This window comes from Poeciliopsis prolifica, unplaced genomic scaffold, assembly GCF_027474105.1.
Source record: "Poeciliopsis prolifica strain line A6 unplaced genomic scaffold, Auburn_PproV2 SCAFFOLD003, whole genome shotgun sequence".
NCBI classification, from domain to species: Eukaryota; Metazoa; Chordata; class Actinopteri; order Cyprinodontiformes; family Poeciliidae; genus Poeciliopsis; species Poeciliopsis prolifica.
Window position 1 is genome coordinate 12,557,905 of NW_026562378.1, and position 16,868 is coordinate 12,574,772.

Below are 16,868 nucleotides of genomic sequence, written 5' to 3' on the forward strand. Positions count from 1 at the left end.
CGACACTTCCTGTCACTCTGGCTCAACTCTTAACACTGACACCCCACAGACAAGAGCAAAACTGGAGCTGCACACATAAGGATGCTTAACCAGCTTTAAAGTAATGCAGACAGGCCATGTTTTACATGCAAATACCTCCTGAGAAGAGTTTGGAGTTTGAATACAGGTGAATGACATGCTGCTTTCATTGTAATTATTTTTCCTAGGTGGAAGATGTTAAAGAAGCGTTTCTATTCTGCTTCAGTGCAAGGTGTGGGCCAACCACATTGAAGTAAGGAACACCACGGCAAGCATGAATAAATAAGCAGAAATACTCTCAAAGTCAAAAGCCACATAAAGAAGAGATAGCAAGAGATGGTTACTACAATTTTATTAAAGAGAATGATTTAAGACATGAGACTGACTGTGATTTCATAACTAAAACCACACAAGTGTATCATACCAAGGAATGTTAATAAAGAAACTTGAACTAAAGACAAAGAGTGAAAAAAAATATTCAGTTTTATCAAATATGAGCCTGTGTTTAACAAACACAAATCAATAAAGATGCAGATATTTCTAACGTGAAATATCTACATTCCGGTCAGCTCTCATCATGAGCAGGAACGTCATCCACACAAAGCAATATCTTAACAGAGCAGATAAACAGAGAGCAGATACACTGAAGAACAATAAATCATGTATTTATCACCTGACAGACTAACACAAGTAGATATGAAAGTACAGAAATAATCAAGTGAGATGTAGGACTGTAAAATATGTGAGAAGAGTGCAAACAAATCCATAAACCACAAATCTTTAGCAATTTATTTTAAATACATACACACACACACACACATACATGGATGTATCACTACATATGGTTATTTATTTGCATAAATACTACAAAACTTTGGTAATTTGTTTTATTTCAAAACCATATTTTGGGTTGGAATGTAATTCCTCATTTAACCAGTTGTCGCAAATGACTGGGAAAAGCTCTATATTTGGAAAAACAACCTAAAGAGAAAACAGCGTCCAACCAATGTGATGATGAATGAATGTGCTTCTTCTTTTTGTATAAAATGTATTTCTCCAACATGCTTTGTCATAAATCAACAGCGATGATCACACACTTCCCACTGCAGTAAGGCAGAAATCCACAGAGCCAGTTTGTCAATTCTTTTTTTTTTTTTTCTGAAGATAAGGATTTGCCTCTAACATTTGACAGGTTAACAGGTTTCTGTTCTCTCACATCTGTGTCAACAACCTTTTGGGATGGAGAACAAAGTGTTGGCGAGATGTAAATGTAATCTCAGCTCTGTGGATGAGATCACACCTTTTTATCTTTTTTTTTTTTCCTTTTTTTGTTTTTCTCACTGTGAAAAAAGGCAAAGTGATGAGTTCCCGTCTGGGTAATAACTTAATGCTGGCATGGTTAATACTGTTCTCTGAGCAAAATCAAATTTGATTCAGCTCTTGAAGGCATATGCCAGAGTTCTCACTGAGAGATAAAGACAGCTTGATAGTCGTAGTTTGAGAAAACTCAATTCTCTGTCTTTCTTTCTCTCTCGAGAAGGAGGCAAGAAGATGTTTCTTGTCATAGCTACATGAGATTTAACCAAGTCTCAATGCTCCTGCTTTTTTTTTATTATTAAATCAGAGTAAATTTGTGTAATTATTTGAATAATTAAATAATCTGTGAGATTTTCAAAAATATATTTCATGGACCTGTAAAAACAGTTTCAGAAAAGTTTCTCTCCTGCTTATGTTGACCTCAATGCCTTATAAAAAGCAAGATTAAGATGGAATCTTTTATTTTTTCAGGAAAGACTTAATATTATGATTAATAATATATAATTAGATAAAATTAGTAATTAGCTTAGGGTATTTAGTTAGCTCCTGGAATCACTGGGCTCAGTAAATTTGCAATACGATTAAATATGTTCGAAACATTGAAACCAAATTTAGGCAACGTGAAATCTGTATTTTCTCTTAGCCTCTGATCTGGAGTTAAAGTTCAAGTTCAAAAACTTTCTTCTTTAGATGCCTGTGATCTGTTTAGCCAACCTCAACTTTAACATATTCTCAATAGTGTTATGAAAAAATCATAACAGCCATCTCATTGTGGCCTAAAGTCTTTGTCTGTTTGCCAAATACAGACAGAAGAAAGTATGTCAACTTTTTTACAATTTATTTCCCATCTGACATGTAAAATTAAAATGACAGGTAAATCTGCAGTCTTCCTGTTTTCTCAGACACACTGAAATTTGTGATATGATGCTTACCACTGTGGGTCAAAGCTTGGCAACTCATTACTTGCCAGGAGAAGTGTTAATAGTATTTTGTTTCACTTCTGACTGGGAACCTAGAAAATCCAGATTTCAACTACAATGAATCCAGTAACGATATAAAGGTACGTTAAGCACATACTGATGAAATGCAGTGTGGTCAACTGCCTTTTATTATTCCTTCAGGTCAACACATTCTGTTGGGAACGTAAGGATCTGGAAAGAGATCAGGCTTATCGAATATGAACAGTGGCTATGATAAATGTATTTCCAAATGTATTATGTAACAAATATTGTTATATATGCCTCTTTCAGTCAGCAGAAGTTAAAGTGAGCCAAGGCTCAAGAAGCTACAGAAATGGCAAAGCCAGGCAGAACTACATCCAGGCCCATTCCAGGTAAGGTAGAAAAATTGGACTGAAAGTGATTCATCACCCCAACAGTTGCCGCTCATCACCACACTCTTCAATGGCACCTCTGTCTCCCCTTAATCATGTGGCCCAAAACAAAGCACCACACTTTTCCTTTGGTTCCCACCGTCCGTTTCTCTCCTAGTTCCTCCTCGTCACATGGGGGATGGAAGTGGAGGACGGCAGTGCAGCGTGGAGACGAATGCTTTCATTCAGCTTGGAAACACAACTCGAGCAGTGTGCGGCCACCGGCGCGGATATTGTGCTGCTGATTCTGTCACATGCCACATAACCCAGCGGTCCAAATCCCAATCTACTGATAGAGAAGTCCTAAGTACACCAGACATCCAATGTAAGCAGATCAATGCAGGACTTAACAATCAAACAAAAACAATTATGTAAAATATGCAGCCACAAGTGTGGTGTATGAATGAAGCAATTTGATCACACTTGGAGGTTGCCTAATGCTTAGATTTTTTTTTTCTGACGTGGAGAACCATGCTCGTAAAGTCAATCAAACCCCACAAACGCCATGTTGGAGTGCCTCAAATCTGGAGGTTAAAAATTTAAAAGGGCAGTTCAGCTGCACAAAAATTATCAAAATTTTAATGGTTAATTTTCTTAGGTAAATAATTACTTGTGTATTAAAGTACTAATTTCCTTATGTAGTTAAATATAAGCAAATAGTATGAGAAATACAATTATTATAGCATTTCCTTTGCTCCAAGGAAGCAAAAAACTCCTGGTTTTGAATTCAAGTCGGTGATGTCTCTGTGTGGAGTTTACAAGTTCTTCCTGTGCATGCTTAGGTTTTCTCTGGCTTCCTTCCACAGTCCCAGTACATGAGCTTTTGGCAAATTAGTTTCTTTAAATTACCCTTAAATTTGAGTGCATAGCATTGTTGTTTATCTTGTATGTCTCTGCATTTCAGTAAACTGGTGACCTATCGATCCATTGGTAGATGGATGGATGGACGGACGGACGGACGGACGGACAGACGGACGGATGGAATTACAGTAGTGCCAAATTAAGAGTTTTGCGCACCCGGCACTGGCTACTTTCTTATTGGGGGCTATATTTTCAAAACAGTGAGAAATCTACATAACAGGAAACCAGATCAGAACAAAGGTCTCTGTGTCTTTAAAGATTTTAACAAATTCACGGCAGGACATCCCTTTTCATCCTGAATAAAACTACAAAAGGGGAAGTATCTTTTCATGGTGTATTTCCAATCTGCCAGATGTGAGTCAACACTACTGCACTATTGAAGGTGGACATGAAGCTTTAATCACATCAGTCAAGAAGGTGCAGCCTCATCTTTGTATCTTCTCTAATAATAAATAAGAAAAAGCTAGAGAAAAAGTCATTGTTTTTTCTCCTCAAAACCAACAGAACAAAACATCTCCCCACATTAACATTTTTGCTCATCGAACCTCAAAAGCTCTGTAGCTACAATGGAGGCATTATGAGTTTGTGAATAGTGTGATTTTTCTCACTGCGATTGAGAAAAATCAAATTTTTTCACCTGAAAAAAAAAGAGATTCACTCCAGATTGAACATGGGACTCAATTAAAGCATGTCAAGCCGATCATGTACAAAAATAATGTCCTACCCCAGCAAGATAGATCTTTGAAAATATATGTATCAACTGATGCAGGGCAGTATGTGGATCATAAGAGATTGAAAGTATGTGAGCTAATAGGTTTCTATGTCCTTTACTATTATGAATATACTATTCTACCCACTTGCCCTGTGGCAGGCTTTTTTTTTGTACATCTCCTTTCTAAAATACATGTTGAGCACAAATACAAAATGGATACTTGCAGTGCCACACACCACCGAGAACCAAGTTTCAATCGCAATAATCAAGGATGTGCCAACTAAGAAAGAAGCTCATTCTAAAAAAACATACACAGTCTTCATGTTTGACTGAAATTTGCAGCTGTCAACAAGGACAAACATACTAGCAGTACAACATGCAATGCAATAAATTAATTAAAATATCTATTTTAAAATAAAATATCCAACCATGTCACTTTTATCATGCCAATATAAATGCATCTTTTCTTGTGACTAAACCGCTACATCCAAATATATCTCTGCATCTAACATCCTTTATAGAAGGACATATCCCTTAATATTTACTTGGACTTGGCAGACCAAATGTGTCAATTCCTCCCACTGGCTTCATGTTTGGTTTGATCGCAAACCAAACATGAAGAGCAGATGGCACCTGTGGCCACACTGTGAGCCAGCTGTGGAAACCTAATCAGAGTGCTTTAAAACATGACTTGCAGTTCTGGAAAAATAATGAGTGTGAAGCTGTAAAATCCAAGCATGCCTGTCATTGAAAAACACGAAATCAACCTGATTTCTGTCAGGGAGAGACTGATCAGTGATGATTTCTGGTTGCCATTCATGTGTTTGGAAAGAGTCTCAGTGTCCTTTTTGCCCATGTCAGACACAAATCTTTGCAACTAAAATGTTAAAGCTCCAAAAATATAAAACAATACATGAAATATGACAGAATCAGAAATCATATCAATATAAACTTTGAAAAAAATTACAAAGTTTTTATATGAGTATATAAAAAAACTATGAAAAGCAGTACTCCACTGATCAAAATCCAGAGAAGAATATTTAGCAAACTGGGGTCAAAGTCTGTGACCCCAGTTTGCTAAATTAAAGGCAAAAGTTTTCATCACTCTTTTTTGCCACCCCAAATTTCATTGTATTTATGTCATGATTTTACACAGTAGATAAACACAACATAGTGCATGACGACGCTAAAGTCATTATCCGAATGGAGTCAAGTTTTCTGAATCACTGCAAATTTTTAAAAGTGGGACTCTCCCAGTTTTACTGACAGCAAATTAGATGTAGAGAACCAACGAACATCAGTTTTCAATGTGTCATTAAAAAAAACACTGCAACACTTTATATGGGTTGCAGTTTCACTCGTAAAGCTCCATTTAGGAGAAGGTACTTCAATTAGTACTGCTAAACTGCATTTCACTCAAGAACAGAAGTTTGTGTTTGTCTTGAAGAAAACATTAGATGGGACTTTTTGTAACTTTCTTTGAGCTTTCTTGTACATAAATGATGGACTTGTTAAGCTCATGACTAATAGTTGCAGTTTTGACAAATTTCCTCACTTGAGCTGTGGTTCTTGGCATCTCCTTTAGAGTTTGGGTGCTTTTTTGACCATTTTTCACTGTCATTTGGCAGTTGTGCCATTCTCTTTCTATTTTTTTCCCATGAAACTGAAAAAAAGTATTTAGTGGTAACACTGCAACGCTGTGGTATGAATGAATACAGCTCTACATCACATTTTCAGTATTTTTATTTGTGATAAATGTATAAAACTGTGCAACCTATTCCTTTGACTTTACTATCATGTTCAACTTTGTGCTCACATATCACATAATACCCTATTTTAACGCACTCTGTTGTAATGTTTTTGGACGTCAATACCACTGTGGGTCACAGTTTGACAACTCATTACATATGTTGCCAATAGAGATTCAAGGGTAAAATAAACATTCAACTGTGAAAGAAATCATTGCTGATAAGCCCCGGGGAATAAAAGGACACCGTGTGGTTAATAGATTAATTTTCACAATGAAGTGAACCATGTTCGCAACACTTTAAATAGCTCTTCAACCATGCCATGGCTTTTACTTTGAATGGACAGCTGGTCAGCCTTGAATGGAGGCTGATGCATGTGGCATTCACAATAATTGAAAAAATAAAGTGCGTCTTTGTTGCACTAATTCTAATGAATTACCTGCCATGAAACACCGACAAGTCTTACATGGCACAAATACATCAAGGTTAACATTAAGCGGCGGTCTCCTACCAGGGAAGTCGCGGTGCCCTCTTCGAACTCCAAATATCTCCACGCAGCTTTCTCCTCCGCTCGCAGCTCGGCTCTGTCTCGACCTTCCTTTCTCGCCTCTTCTGTCCAACGACACGTCCCAGCGCCTTCCCTCTGCACAGCCTCACTGTCATGTGTTTCCCCGGTAAATTATCCTAGTAATCTTCTCCAAAGTGGGATGTGAAGAGCGCTCTCCGGGTCCGCCTACCGCACGCACAGCCGACGATGCTGGAAGTGTCTGAGTGTCTGTTGCGTAGCCGGCACGGAGCGCGCAGGGGCGCTTGGCACGCGCCTTTGTAATCGTTTTGGAACGGACTGTTCCGTCACGAAGGCTGAGCGCGCGGAACGTTTTTTGGAGAATTGCGGCCGTCTGTTCACACAGTGTTGGCGGCGTCTTGTGCATTCAAAGTCGCGTATGCATGAGAAACAAAGGGCAGAATTAAAAGTGCGTGGACGTCACGCATATTATATGAATTCATTGAACAAATTGGACGAGTGCCGCTTTAAGAGCACGCAGAAATCGAACGCTTACTTTAATAAAACTGCAGCGTCTCCATTTTGACACGCCATCGGTAACGTAAACGGCTGCCCGGACCATGTGCCACCGCTGCCGCTTACGCACAGGACGGACAAGGCTCGCCCCATTTTTAGGTCATATGCCGGCTGCGCATTTTTTTGTAACATCGCTCCGGGAATCGTTTTTTTTTTTTTTTTTTTTTCGCTGTCCTCCAGCTCAGGTTCGCTGAGAAGGACACTTAAACGCACCTTTAGTGAAATTAGATCAGGCGTTTTTCTGTGTAGGCCTTTTAGTCTAATTTATAAGAAAGCTTACACAAACTTTAACTATTTAAATCGACTTCCTGTGTGGGAATGTAATGATCTCCTCGGAAAGCAATGATGGTTTTATGTATTTGAGAGAGGATTTAACCGGAGCATTCAATGTGAGCTGAACATTTGTTCTGAGATTAGACCCTTTGTTGAGAAACAGTCTTGTGCGTCCCACAGCAGGTGTACATCTGCTATGTGATAACCATCCTTACTCCTTCAGAGCTGGAGTCCTGCATGCTTTAGATACCCCCCCACTACCACCACCACCCCTTTAGCACACCTGAGTCAACAGAACTTCAACAAGCTCCTGCAGAACTTGATGACGTGCAGAGGAGGTATCAGCTGGGTTGGAGCTGGGACATCAGCTCTCCAAGAATAGGTTTGGTGTCCGTGATTTGGACGGGGTGAAAACGACTTGCTGAAGTTCAGATTGAGAATCAGAATGGGGAAGGAAAAATAATTTTTCTAGTTTAAGGAGAGCAGAATTAAGACTACAGTCCACACTGCTGACCAAAACAATAATAGATTGTGGGGGGTTAGAGGGAGTTCTATATTGTATGATGATTCTATATTTAAAATGCATCATAAATGTGTAGATCTATCAACTAATTCAGATTGGTGGTGGTAGTGTCATGGTCTGAAAGACAATTTTATAAACATTGGGACCCTACCAAATGAGGATCATTGAAATACTAGAGACCTGTGTATTTGTTGTTGACCAACTCTCTGGCAGAAAGGAAAAGACTTTTTGCTTTCCACATCAGAGATCATTTTATTTTGGCTGTTGTCTGCTCTGTTCTGTCCTCTTTTTAACAAGGTGAGTCTCACCTTTCCTCACCTGCCTGTCAGCCTAAAAAAATAATACATGTGCAGTTCTCTTGAGTACTCACTATCAGCCAAGGTCAATTCACAACACAGGGTAGCCATAGAAACTGGGCATCACAGGTGTCTGTTTCCCAAGTAAGAGCCGAGAAGAAATACTTTAGCTAAATGGTCTTAAAGGAGTTCTGCTCGGGATTCAGATATTACCAGAAAACTTTACGTCTGAGTCATTATGCTATTGCTTTGAGCAAAGTGCATTGAAATCAGTTGGTCATATCCTTAAATGCAGCAAAAATAAGCAAACATAACAATATGAAGTACAATAATACATTCAAGGCTTTATGTTAAACTGAAAATTGTCCTCACCTATTGGCAAGGGATCAGCTCTAAGGATATAACTGAACAGTGACAAATTTCAGTTCTGGATAATTCATACAATAAACAATGAAGCAGAGGTGCAGATTGTGTCTTTACTTTGAGGATGTCCACATCTGAATCAGAGGACAGGCAGGAATCTGAGTGTTTAATTAAAGACTTATGTGAAGTAAGAGGTTGCTATGGATACTTGAGACCTCCAAGTCACAGTGAAGAGACTGTTTTACTTTTTCTTTTACCTTCATCCACAGTGTGTAGGGGGACAGATAAACTGCCTGTTTTGTGTTTAAAAATCTATTTATATGGTGGGTTGAGTTTTGCTTAGACTATATAAGCTTGTTTTCATTCCTTTTCATTCAAAACCTCTGTCTACCAACATGCAACATTCATTTGAAAATAAAGTAATGAAATGAACAAATAATTAACTAAATTTGTTATAATACAAGAAATCCTTCCTACCCACAGCCATTAACATCTACGATCACTCTTGAATATAACTCTGACTGCAGGGGACAACAATATTTAAGTTTCTTAATTGAACTGAATTGAGTTTTTGTACTTAATTTTATCTTCATCATTTGAACCTGTGACCTTCTGTTCTCAAATGCAAAACATCGTTGGCACTTTGACGGACTTCGTCAAGAAGATTTAGCAAATCACAGAGAGACTGTTTCACAAGTTTGGCCTTTCTGAACTCCTTTTATAATTCTGTGGAGCTACATCTTTAAACTCCGTTGTCTTTTATGAACGGAGGCCGGGTGTGTCCTTTCCTAGCGAACAACAATACTCACTTTTGCCTTTTCATCATTAAAGCTCTTGTTTGAACCAAGCAGTGTTTGGTATTTAGATTTCTATAATTGGCTAAAGCTTTGTGTTGCCCATGACTGTGTTGACCCCAAACTCCAGGATCACAAAACAACAACTCTGAGGTTACTTCAGTCCTCACAGACAAGTTTTAGCATTTCTCCTACAATTATACTTTCAAAATGCATTTCTTTCTATGTTACTTAGAATATTTATAACACTTAAGGATCCTTTAGTAGTATATTTTAACATGACAAACCAGTTAGTGGCAAAATGTTTCAAAATGTTTAATTCGCTTGTGCATTTTAAATATTGCATTATTTTGTCACAGTGAATGTTATTCATCAAAAGCATTAAAAAAGAAAATCAAGCCTTTTTTGACCATGCTCACACACTGCTCCACATTGTGCACAAAGTAGCACAGGCCGCTGAACAGCTTTGGTTTCTGAAACAATGATGACTTTATAGAGGTCGGGCCAGCATGTAATAGTGCAAGAGCTTAACTAAAGCATTTTTTAAGTAGATTATGAACTTATGAAGGCAATTCTTCACTAACATAAGGGGGGGAAAAAATAGTCATTTCACATGTTTTGAATTCTGTGTTTGATTCCAAGTAGTTTCTCTCACAAGCGCTGAGCATAGGCTGTGTTCTCTACAGCATTGTGGCCCTCTCCATGCATAATTAGGAGCAACAGGAAGAAAAGATCTCGCCACAGACCACTAAACCCATTCAGTGGAGTTTGTTGAACACTGCTGGATGACGATGCACTCAAAGTCAATTAAGGTCAATCTACTGGCGCATTCATCATGCAGGGAGTGGATGGCAGTCACCGAATGAGCAATGTGGTCCACTCATGGATAAGCAATAAATAGCGGCGCTGTGGAAATGATGTGGTCATGTAATTACCTGAAAACTGGTTTCAGTGAATCTACTCTGGGGTCCAGAGGCATTATGGTGGAGGGGTTATTTGTTAGTCAAGTGGGGCTATAATTTATGATTGTCGCAAGGTAAATATTGGCCACCAATGAATAAACACGACACATGCTGCTGCTGGGGGTGCAGGTGTCAGTCAGTTTGTTATTATATTAGTGAATATAATATAAATTATATTCACTAATTTATATTAGTGAATATAAATTCACTAAATCACGTTAGTACAGTGCCAGAAGAAAAGGTTTTCTTTCAAAATAGGACACAGAAAATTGGTGCACACTTTTGTTTTAATTAGGACACAGCAAAAGCATCTTTACACATCAAAATGTCATTGCCAGAGTCTTAGGCCCAATCATGTCTAAACAATGTTAGACATGATTGGGGCTTTGGAATTGTGTTGTCTTTTCATATTCAGTCCATTCCTTATAGAGCTCTTGTATTTTATTATTCATATGTATTTTATTCTGCTGTGAGTTGCAGTCATTAGTGTCATTTGCTTGATCTGGTTTCCTGTTTCTTTGTTAGTTCTTTGTTCGTAATTTGTTGAATTTGGGTTTCTGTATACCCGCTGGTTTGTGTGTCTGCTATTGTTCACTTTTGTTAGTGTCTGTGGTCCCTCAGTGTTTCAGCTACATGCACATCCAAGGTCTCGCCCATCTGTTTATTAACTCACCTGTCTACCATTCCAGTTACCAAGCTGCCCAATAGAAATACTATTTTGTTTTCTCATTGAGTTTTATATTGTCCTGTTTTCTCAAATTCTTCTTATCCTATATTGTTCTATATTAACCCCTCAGCCTTAGTTTGTGTACATTTTGAGGGCTTTTATACTTTAAAAAACGTTAATATTTTTACACACTTACCTGCTTGTATATTGGGTTCTGATCTTTACAGTTATATGACAACCAGTTCTTGGATCGCTGCAAATATAATTCCAAAACATATGCATTACTGGTAATTTTTTTCCATGCTGTTTATTCAGTGATTATTTCTTTTTTTTTTAAACAAACATCTTTGGGCTCGAGGCATCAGACAGAGAAGGTACTAATATTGGGAATTATTAGTACCTACCCAGGGCATCACAACCTAAAAAGCACCACAAGGACTAAGGACAGAAAATGTATCTTCCAACTGTACCCTGCACAAGTTTTCTATTAACTATTTAAATGTGCAGCCAATAAGGAATAACTACACCCAATAATTGCTGGTCCACGGATTTTCTTCAAAGACTGGATTTCTGAGCACCATTCATGCAGGCACTGCTGCTGGCCTCAGAAATGAATAGCATGTTTTCAGAAATAGCACATATTTATTGCCAAGTTCACTGACCCACCATTGAAGTTTTCCTATAAAAATTTTGTAGACAACGTTTAGGCAGAAATTAATGTCAACAACAACAGATGAAAAACAAATGTAACATTTCATTCTCCTTGCCTGCTGACTGTGGTTAAAGAGGATGTTGGAACCAATTGCATGGCAGTCTGCATGCAGCTGTGGCTCCAATGTAGCTTGTCACTTTTACTGTGTCAATGTGTGCATGAAAGACTGAATATAGTATGAAGCACTCTGGAGTCCTGTCGTCTAGATAATGCGCTATACAAATACAGGTCATTTACCTTATATTTTTATTCTTAAATGAATAAAACTGGAGTTCCCAGTCATATTTTCCACCTTTAGATTAATTTCAGACAAATCTCAATAGGTGCATAATCCGTTTCCATGATCCAACATCTTGAAAAAGAAGACATTTGTAGTTTGTGTAAATGTCACATAATGACACAGTCACTTAGAACAATCAACGAGTACAGTAGCATATATCAAGAGGAGACATCTGCCATATAAGAGAGTTGCTATTTGTTATTCTGCCCAGACTTCAATCATTCCAGAAAGTTTGTACACTGAGAGTTCACAATGTGTCCTCTCTCCTACACATACAAACACATACTGGGGCCACCTGCCCACTGTCTTCTTTTACCATCAAAGAGGCTTTACTGTGTAGTACACACCAACACACACAGCAAAGACAAAAAAGCCCTGAACATTATTCCCCTCTGCGGGAGAAATTCCCTCAAGGAGCAGACTGGCTGTTCCAGAGAGGAGATGAAACATCAGAGTCCAAAAGCTGAGAAGAAGGTCAGCGTGTAAAAGGGTTCAGGCAAGACATTTAAGCTTTAGGTATACATTTCTTATGTATGCTATTACACTTAGTTTTCTTTTCAAATTATAATTATTTAAATTATTTTTGGTCCAATTTGCCATAATAAGAAATCTGTGGATGTTACACCCTCATTTATATCAAAACATTTGTTTCAGTAACATAATCATACATTTTTAGTATAATTATAACAAATTTGTTACATGATAGTGTCACCACCTCTGTAGTAACAAAAAAATTGCAAGTAGTATACAACACCAGGATGAAATACTTACACAGGCTCATTATTTTATGTGTAATGAGCAAGACATGAAAACTTAAAAACTGAAAATTAGAATCAGGGGATTCTAATACAATTCTAATTCTAATAATGCATTTGGTAATGCAGAGGTCCAGTTCAGCCCCGACTCCAGAGGAATTTAGTTGGGGGCGCATTGCTTTATTTTAGGGGGACAGTGTAAACAAGCTTTTACTTTAATATAAATACATAAGCCATTATGTAACCTTTCAAATAAAATAACCATACTTATTGATACAAAAATCAATAAGGATGTAAACAGCAACATATAAAATGTTGAGAAATTATTCTCAAATTTGCAACAATAAACATTAGCTCATAGGCTGCAGAAATCCAAGAATCTGTTTCCAATCTCTGAAGATTATTTCTTTAAATACAAAATCAATCTACTCAAGTAAAAGCACCAATAACAAGATAACTAAAGTTACAAAAAGTATAGTGTAGTAAAACTACTCTTATAAGTTTCTTTATTCCACAAAAAAGTTACTCAAGTAAATGTAACACAAGGCTTTATTTAGGATATGAGGTTACTTTAATGTTCTGAAACATTTTATTATTTGCTTCAAATGGTATTTATTATTAAACACAAATGTCTGTAGTCTTCAGTAAACTCAAGTCTTGCTCATGTTTTCCATCTGCAGTAGGATAATACTTATTTTTGATATCACTTTTTGGTGAATACAATCTTTTAATGTTCTCTAGCTAATTGGGTGTGGCAAAACTTACTCTCCTGATGTATAATTTTAATATTTTACTATGAATATCATAAAATTTCAGGGCTAAAGTTTCAGCTGTTTTCTGAATCAGCAATTGTCAGGAAGTCGGCGCAACCTATGCAGTCTCTCTTTCACTGAAAATCTCATCACAAAAGTTAAAATTTCTCAAATTTCCAGGCGGCAACCAGATTATCACAACTAATAAAATAATCTGTGGCGCCTATTGCACAATTCTGCAAGCATCCACAATAGCAGGCTGCGATTTTTATTATCATCACTAACATTATTTTTGTTTGGCTGCTTTAGACGCAATAATAATGAATCTGATTTACATGCATATATTTTCTCTTAAGAGATTACTTTTTGCAGACATCAATCTGAAGAACATCCAGTCTCGCAAATAAACATCTGACACAATAGTGCAGTCTGACCTACATAGAGAAACTGTTATCCAGCTCGGTCTTTGCCTATTTGATAAATCCAAGCAAGTCTGTTTGTAATAAAAACAAAATATATTTGCCCTCAGTTTTTATTGTTTAGGCTTGTTATTTGTTTGTTTTTTTTTAACATTCCTGCTAATCCTCCTAAGGGTAAGATTACAAAAAGTATGTGGAAAACTCAGATAATACAGCCTGTAGTGAGGCAGAATGCCTTAACTTATGAATGCTAAAGGTTAGTAATAAATGTAAACCCTTTCTAATGAATGTGCAGATGTTGAGTTGCTCGGATATTGAATTCAGTTTCTCTCTGTTTGGCCAGCTGGTCAAAAGGTTTAAGCAACTCTCCTCCATGGGACAAGTGCTTGTTCCACTGTTTGAAATGTGTTTATTCTGAGTATAGTCTTAGATGTAGCTCCTTTTTGATCCCAGAGGAAGGAAAGGAACACAAACATTTTGGTTTCAGAGAAACATAAAATTGTACAGTGTGTTCTTAGGATCACGGAGTTCGACCTAAAAAGTGGCATAAACAAGAATGCAAAGACTCCTGATAGTTTGCTGGCTTCTGGTATAATTCATGCTCTATCTTTTAACACCCTTCTTTGGAGAAATTGTGGAGTCTGTTAAAGTTTTACTCAAACTTGTCCACAGAGATAATGCAGATGCTTTTTGGGAACATTTTATAGTTAAATGAAACACAAGTGAAATTTGTCTTGATAAAAGACAAATTTCTCAAGAATTTTTTCTTGACAAATTGAGTCATTTGTCAAGAAAAATGTCTGAATCAGTCAAGTTAAGGCTTTAGACACAAAAACACTGTTGTGGCTACCAGACATGGAGTCTGTTTTGCTACTAGTGGTGTTGATGCATTGCACAGTTTGGATGGAATAACGAAGAAAAAAGCCTGCCCTCATAACATCAACTTTCCATCATAACATTTAGGGAGATGGTGCACACCTGGAAACAACTAGGTGTTTCCAACTGTGGGCAATAACTCCTTAGACTATGGTTTTGAAATGGATAAAAGCATAAATTGAAAGCATAAATATGGGAAAGATTGATTTCAAGAAAAAGCAACAGGTGAGTCTGATGAACTGAGGAACAGCTGTGCAGGAACCATGACAACTGAGGAAATACTGATGTCCTGGAAAAATGACACCAAGAGGAAGGTGTGACGAATTCTAGAAAAAGCCAACTAATAAGATGCAGGCACAACAGAGCAGGCTGAGCTTTCTAAGGGTGATATATGATTGAGATAAGCATGAGTCAACTTTGACACAACGCTTTATAGACAGAATAATGACAAGTAATTTGAAAATAATAGACACTATAGTCCTCTTTGAAACACTGAATAATAAAAAATTATTTAGCATCACTTCACTTGTCCCAGATGCACAGAAAGTTATTCAGGCTTAATGTTAGTTAAACAACTGGGATTAATACTGACACATCAATGAGGAAAGTCAAACACCCCCGAAGAAAAAAAGGCGCCATACGTTGTTTGGAGCACGCATAGCAAAGCATTAGAGTATTTGTGTTTCTTTTAATGCAGTCAAAACAAAGTAAATCTTTAAAATGAGACACCCACATGGAAAACATTTTGTAGAGTAAATGCATAACTTTTTGACAAATATGTGAGAGAAGAACACACAGAGTTCCACCTAGAGCAGCTTCATTGTTTTGCAATTCACAAGGTGAAACATAAGCAGAGAAACAACACACAACACTGCAAGGCAACAGCAGGTTTTTTGGGTCATTCAACCAGCTCCATGGCTGCCTGGTGATGAATGCCAAAAGCAAGGACACAACATCTGTTCTGCATGAAACCTCGAACTGTGCAGTAGTTGTTACAGATAGGCTTGTTCTAAGATTCAAAAATACCAGGCTGTTGGTATATTAATACACCAAGTCTATGCATTTACAATATATATATAAAACAAACAAAAAAAAAGACAGGCCATTCTCATTCTTTGTCATGTGGTGTTGAGCTGTTATGTAAAACTGCTTAGTCAACTGACACAAATTCTGGTAAGCTGAGCTAAGAGCCACGCTGAAAACGGAGGAGACGTTCACAAGTCTGAAGGCTTTGGGCATGGTGCATCCTGTTCTGCAATTTTAATCAACGGGGAGATCAGAGATGTGAGTCTGTTACAACCAAACAATGTCATCCACAGACAGACGAACTGGAGAGGATTTGGCATTCTGCTTTTTGACCTGATGGTGACAATCTTAAAGCGAATACAGTTGCAGCAGCTTATTGATGAATCATAACTGACTTCACATCAGGAGAGAGACTGTTTATGTAAAACTCAGCCACTCATCCACAGAATAGTTAACAGAAAATGTATTAAAATACTTTTAAAATTATTAATTTGCCACATAAAAAGAAAAGTTTTAGAAACAAAACTCCTTTCAGAACCCCGAAAATCTTTAAAAATGAATACTGCCCCGGTGTTTAGAATGAAACTGAAAAGTTGTGCATGAAACACTCCTGTACAACACAGCCCTCTGCTGATCTGAATTACAAAGAATGAAATGCAGAAATGAAATGCAGAAATCTAAAGGAGACAATAACCTGGTGACCAGCAATGTTTGAAGCAAGTTTTAACTGTTATGTTAGAGAAAATAATAAGCATTGTCTTCTGAAAAACACATTGATCTATACCGAGGCTTTAAGTGCTTGACAGATGGCAGAGAACAGATTATTTATAGCTTGTTGCACATTTATCTCCTGCTGTTTGATATCCTCACCTTGAAGAGGTCAGAGAGCCGCTTGTCACGAAGAAGAGCCTCTTCTATGGGGAACTGATGGTGACACAGCAGGTGACACAAAAGCATCTTCTCCTGCTCCGGTGTTTCTCCCTCATCATCTGCTACTTTTTCCATGCTGCCCTCTGCAATTCTTTCAAACCTCTAATGAGAAAAGTAAGAAAAAGAACCTT

The 16,868-nt window shown here is 37.5% G+C and overlaps 1 protein-coding gene across 2 annotated transcripts in view; it reads right to left on the reverse strand.

Annotated features, from left to right (window-relative positions):
• Positions 1 to 7,077, reverse strand: part of LOC129352940 (sodium-coupled neutral amino acid transporter 3-like) — a 35,916-nt gene extending 28,839 nt beyond the window's left edge. For both annotated transcript variants that reach the window (XM_055022162.1, XM_055022155.1), the window contains exon 1: positions 6,540 to 7,077. The gene's annotated coding sequence lies outside the window, so the exon portion shown is untranslated. The remainder of the gene's footprint in view (positions 1 to 6,539) is intronic.
• Positions 7,078 to 16,868: the final 9,791 nt, after the last annotated feature.